The following is a 6,691-nucleotide window of genomic DNA, read 5'->3' on the forward strand; positions in this document are numbered from 1 at the left end:
AATATCATCACATCACGCTTAATTGTAGACAATACCCCTTGTGTGATATTGTTATACAATATCACATGTACTTATAAAAAATATCACTCTGTATACAAAACAATATCACGGTTAAAAGTATTTTAAAAGGAATCTCCAATTTTGTGCTATTGTGAAACAATATCACAACCAGGTAAATACAATATCACAAGTCATTAGAAACAATATCACACTGTATGTAAAACATTGTCACACTATGTACAAAACAATATTGAAGTAAAAAGAATTTTTAAATCCCTATCCACTTTTGTTATATGAGAAACAATATCACAACCATTAAAGTAAAATATCAAATGATATCTGAAACAATATCACACTTTACTAAGAATTATATCAAAGCCAAAAGAAATTACTTAGCCATAACTACTTTTGTAATCTTGAAATACAATATTCACCTACACCGGAAATAATTAAGGATTTGGTAACAAATGAAATAAATTTTATCATCATTACATCCATGTACTTCCAATTACAATTTTGTGTCCAACATATCTAGTTGTCATTCTAATTGTTTCCTCTACCTCTACCTCTATTCTTATGATTTTCAACGGTCTTGTATCGTAGTGGTTTCGATCTGTTGTCCATGATCTTCAGCATCTTCTCCCAATTAGGTCCTCTGTACATCAAATGCATAATAAATAACCACAACAACATACGTGACATTAAAAGAAAATACATACCAACAACATTAATGACGGATTTCCATTTTCACACTTGTGGAGGAAAGATCTTGAACTTAGCACAATATTTGAGTAATACTCCAAAAAGTAAAGATCTGAAATTGATTCATTCAGATAACCACGAGTAAAAGGAGTAGTTAATCTCTTGACATTGTACTGAGATAGAGCTTTATCAAGCAACATTTTAATTAATTAAGTTTATTGAGCTTTCAAATTCAATTACGAATAAATTCTACAATTATCCCCTGCTTTGAAATGAATCATGTGAAACTTGTCATTTAGACTGAAACTTGTCATGCCATTTAGACTGAAGCATGCCATTTAGACTGAAACTTGACATGTCATGTAATGGGTGCATACTACAAGTTTATTCTCTAGAAGCACATTTGATGTTTACATTTCCTGCAAAATCCTATATATTTTGAATTTTATACAAGCATGCCATTTAGACTTAGACTACAAGTGTCCTAACCCCAACATCATGAAGCCTTGCAGAATCAGGTAATTAAATCTTATTATCACGACAAAGTTTAACTAAGGACACTGGAAAAATGACAAGCAGCGGAGAAGAAGAAAATAGAATTGACCTTTCAGTTATAAGCATGAAGAGAAGTCATCAACTGTTAGAGTCTCATCGCTACTGATTTCATTGATTTGAGAAGACGGCCTGCAAGGTTTAAAAACTAATCCAATAAGCGAACTATGAAAAAGAATGAGATACGACATAGTTAGACTACTCAAATCATTATTAGGCTACTAGTCTAATAATTTCAACTAAAAGGGCTAAATAGTACTTACTTCTTCATTGAAAGATGAGTATTCCAACCAATGAGCAGCATTGCAAAGTACATAGATCCGGTAGCGAAAACAAAATGGAAGAAACCATAACCATGTGGTACATCCTCATCTGCCTGTGTTTCCTTTTTCCAGAACTAAACATGTTCATGTTTACATTTACGCTTAGCTTCTACACTTGCAGTATTTTAAGAAGTAGATTTATGAAATGAAAAACTGACCTGGAAACACTGGGAATCAACGCCAGTTGAAAAGGTTGCGAACACGATCGTCAGTAGTGCGACAATGAAGCTCTGTATAATAGGATAAAAATTAATTAATCAACAAAAAACAAAGGAGTAGCACAATGCACATTGATCTACTTAACAATCGATTTTTCGTATTTAGCATTCCTCATTTTTCATTAGTGGATTATTTAGTACCAGTGAAGGTGAAAAGGGTGCTGAGAAATTACAATGATGGCAAGCCAATCAGTCCTACTAGACGCCTCGACCTTCCAGTTGCAATTGGTTCTTGCAGGGTCACTAAATAGAAAAACAGATCGCATTTTAGATAGTGATACTTAAAAGATCCTTCCATCAAAAATTATTTGACTTATCAATATCATAGGAGATACGAATTAAATTTGTACATATGAAATGCGATATATATAGAATTAGGATCATGTGAGTCCACCCTATCTTTTTGAGTCTGTGAGTCCGTGATACAATATCACGAGTTATACTAAACAATATCACGGGTTATACTGTACAATATCACACCACTGAAACACTTTCGCCCGCTATTACTAACTTATTTTTCTCATACTTATTTTCACACCAACCGTTCTAGCACCGGACCTCCGACAAACACCACAATCTAATTTCAGATTGATGCTGAGAAAAGCATTCAAACAAGGATTGAAGAACAACTTCAATCAAATAACACACATGACAATATGAAACATTCTAATCAAAACTATGAATAGAAACAGAAATAATCATTGAAATAGGTGCAATTGAACATAAAACAGGCAAAAGATACTAAAGTTATAACAAATTAGTAACCGATTCGAATTAAACCTAGATTTATGAGCGAGGCCCCCAATAAATAACATGAGAACCAAATTAAACCTAGATTTAAGGTAGACATCAGGTAAAGCATGAAAATCACGATGAGTTGCTATAAAATTGAGAATGAACAACAAAATTACATCAAAAATAGTTACGACAAAAGATTATCAATCTAAACGAAAAAAAAGTAAATTGAAACAAACCTGAAATTGCGATTAAAAGACAATAATAAATTTTGTTGATGGAAAATGGAATAAGATTTAAAAGATATAACGAAGACGAACAACGATGGTGTCACGCGCGATTGTTTGAGAGAAAGCAGAGAGTTTTTGTTTGAGATAAGTTAGAGAGAGAAATGAATCATAAATAAATGAAGGAGAAAGCTTGTGTGGGTGGGTTATATAATTAGACTAAAAGACTATATTGCCCTTAATGACGCGCGTCAGCCTCAAGCCATTGGATCTCTTAGATCTGACGGTCTGAATTAATCCTCAATCCTCAATTATATGACTCATACTTACATTATCCCATTCCTATATATATATATATATATATATATATATATATATATATATATATATATAGTTAAGATCCGGTTCAAACGACCACTCGGTGCAAACGGTGAGAACGAACTACACAGTGACATTGACACTACATTTTCAACCAAAAAAAAATCAACATTGACAGTCTGACACTAACGACACACTACCCCCAAACCCAAATCTCCTTTATATCCATCCACAACCACCATCAACAACCGCCGACAATCACCACCGCGGAGACATTCCGACCAGCTACCAGCCGCGACGATAACCAGCAACGTCGGCAAACACCGCCAAGCATCCCCGATGCAAAAATTGATGGGGTTTAATTTAATATATAAATCCTTTGTTAAGATAATACCAGTATACCACACCTCCAACCTCTATTAAGCATCACATAACTCAACATGGCTGCCGCAGGAGCTCCGGTAAGCAACGTTTCACCGGTAAGCACACACCACTGGACAAACATTTCTTCTTCATCATCACATTAGCTTTATCCTTCCAACCATCATCAATTTGAGCCACAAATTCAAATTGAGCAACACGAAATTAATGTACCTGGTTTCTAAATTAGTGTATCTCAAACCAATTTTAATGTACCTACTAATTAATTTTGTGTATCTATGTTAAGATACATTTAATTAGTGGTTAGATACATTAAAAACTAGTGTAGATACATTGAAATTGACAGGAAACCAACGAAGGGGAGGAAGTGAGGTAGTCGTCACCTGCGACTTACTGTCTGTCATTTACCAATTCGACCAAAGATTCCCCGTCCGATGTCGTCAGCCTAACATCACATAATCTCATCAACCACCATTACCAGCGCGAGGAACCCGTGACACCAGCGACACCATCAGAAGTCGCGTCGACAAGTGGTTTTGTCAATAACTCGCCAACATCGAAACAAAAAGTCGTGTCGTTGTCGACCGGTGGTTTAGTATTGCTCTTTAATCAGGGATGAGGGCGAGGAAAGTTGTGAGTTCGAAATGTTGAATGGAATTCGTGGAATTGGGTCGGTATTATAGAAGTTTACGGTGTTAGCCGGCGTTGTTATTGATCGTCGCCGACGGCGGCAGGTGGTAGTTGGGGCTAGCAGGTGATGATCGGTGATAGGGATTTGATGAAGCAGGAGAAGACATAAAAGGATAAGGGTAAGGGAGTAAAGGTAAAGTTGGTTTTGGATTTTTTTTTATGCAATCACACGTGTGACAGTGAGTTGTTTATTAGGTGAGAGAGTGTTCTCACCGTTCTCATCGAATGATCGTTCTCACCGGATCCTAAATCTATATATATATATATATATATATATATATATATATATATATAGATTGAATCATGTGAGGCACCCTTCTTAGGGTGAGGTAATTTGGACACCTTCTAAACCATTGGATTAAACAACTACAAGTGCATCAGATGTTGACACGTGTCCCCTAATATAACCCCTAACAAACTCCAAATTTCCCTCACTTCATATATTTATTCCGTCACATTTACTCCCTTCACTCTCTCTCTTCAAGCCGTCTAAGACAATGAGCTCCTTCATCGCCATTCACTCAGATTTCGACGCCATTACTACTAAGCTTAGTTCCGCCATTAACACCGAGCTTTCGACCTCCGTTATCATCCATAAGTTAGGTAATTTCGATCACCTCATTTTAAATTTCAATTTGCGTAGATTTTCGACCTCCGTTATCATTCCTTATTTTTCACCCTAATTTTCAATCGACTTATTTAATTCGTTAATTTATCGTTGTTCTTATGCATGTTTTGATCGGTTTCTGAGCATAATCGAATCGCAAGATCTGAATCAAGAGAACATATATTCTATGTTTTAGATGACTGTTTAATCAGAAATGTTATATGAGTTATTGTTCTTAGATCGAATCAAGAGAACACACATCCGTGATTCGAACTATATGGTTTATGTGTGTTAGTGATGTCTATTGGTGCAGTGGAAGCGAGATGTTGCTTTTTTTGGATTTGAAGTTTCTATACTCAGATGAATATTTTCTTGAGAAAATGATATTTGGAGTAGAAGGTGTAGATCCCGCGAGGAAGAGCGGAACTAATCAAGGTATGTATGTTACAAAGAAGATTTTCTACTACCGATGCATACCAATTTGTTCTTACTAGCGTAATCATGCCGAGATTTTCTTTGGAATTAGCAAATCAAATATGTTCCTTACAGTTTTGGTCCTGTAAAGACTACATGTATGCTCAAATCATCAATAAAATATGTTAAATATTTGCAGCTAATCTCCTCAACAAAGCTAGCTTGGACAAAATCCTCTTACTGTTCAGTGTCAACTATCCACACTTTCGCAACCCCTGCAGTTTTTTTTTTTTTTTTTTTTTTTTTTGGTGTAAAAGGAGCCATAAAGGGAAGTTTTGATGTGGTGGGATTTGAACCCAAAACATAAGAATTGGCTGCAATCAGCGCGTATCATGTATAATTTTACTGATAGAGGGTGAGGACATGGGAAGTGAGGGGTTTTATCCCATTTTATGATGTTTTGATGTAGGGCATCGAGAATAGATCAAGTGGGACAAGCATATCCGCGTCTAGAAAATGCATAAGCTGGTCATTTATATTTAAGCTTGTGGTAGCACTTGGTTTAAAGGGTGGAAATGAATTTCGGTGATCAGATGATGAACTAAAAATTAAGAACATATTTTTTTGGAAGCGCGTCTGTTGTTTCAAGTTTCTAAATTATCTACCTCAAAGGCACAAGCTGTATTTTTTAGAAGTATTATAAAAAAAAAGGTTGTATGTAAAGGAAAATGAAACAAACTATCGTCTTCAAATAGGTACTGGACATCGATCTGTCTTGGAGAATGCACAAAGTATCTGACGGTCAGAGGAGAAGAGTGCAAATATGTATGGGTCTTCTGAAGCCATTCAAGGTATTTCTGTTTTCTTTCAGTCTCAGCTTCTTTGATCAGGGGGTCTGTTTGATTATACTCCGTATTATTTGTTGTTAAACCCTTTTTTGCTGTGTTCTAGGTTCTTCTACTTGACGAAATCACTGTTGATCTTGACGTATTGGCAAGGGCCGACCTTCTTAGTTTTCTCAAGAAGGAATGTGAAGAAAGACATGCTACAATCATCTACGCAACACATATATTTGACGGACTTGAGAGCTGGCCGACACATATTGTGAGTTTAAGTTTACCTTTTGCTGTTTATTATCTCATTAACATGTTATGTTCAGCTGGTTCTTCTTCTTCCATTAACTGAAGCCGAGTCTGTTTCTTTTAGGTGTATGTGGCTAATGGCAAGTTACATACCTGAGATTTTGCTGGAATTAGCAGTCAAATATGTTCCTTACAGTTTTAAGGCATTTACATATGTAATTTAACATTGGACTAACCCGAATGCAGTAGAGGTTTTCTACTATACCTGAAAAGGGCTACACATGCACTGACTCACTGAGCCTTGTTAGTGCTAGTTTGGGTTGAAAAATTCTTATCTACGAGTATAAGTTGTTATTTGTCTACTTTCATATCGGATTTGGCCATTGTCGTCTATTAGCTCAATAGGTAGAGCAATGTGTTATTGCACATGGTGTGGGTTCGA

At 35.7% G+C, this 6,691-nt stretch overlaps 1 long non-coding RNA gene and 1 pseudogene across 1 annotated transcript; one reads left to right on the forward strand and one right to left on the reverse strand.

The window, feature by feature from the left end:
- Nucleotides 1-437: 437 nt before the first annotated feature.
- LOC141658869 (uncharacterized) lies at nt 438-1,646 on the reverse strand. The gene is made up of 3 exons (XR_012549488.1): nt 1,518-1,646; nt 1,307-1,386; nt 438-655 (listed from the first exon to the last, which is right to left on the reverse strand). It is a non-coding gene; the product is annotated as an uncharacterized LOC141658869 (long non-coding RNA).
- Nucleotides 1,647-4,643: 2,997 nt separating this feature from the next.
- Nucleotides 4,644-6,268, forward strand: LOC141588383 (ABC transporter I family member 20-like; annotated as a pseudogene).
- Nucleotides 6,269-6,691: the final 423 nt, after the last annotated feature.

The sequence above is a fragment of the Silene latifolia genome, chromosome 6 (assembly GCF_048544455.1).
Source record: "Silene latifolia isolate original U9 population chromosome 6, ASM4854445v1, whole genome shotgun sequence".
NCBI classification, from domain to species: Eukaryota; Viridiplantae; Streptophyta; class Magnoliopsida; order Caryophyllales; family Caryophyllaceae; genus Silene; species Silene latifolia.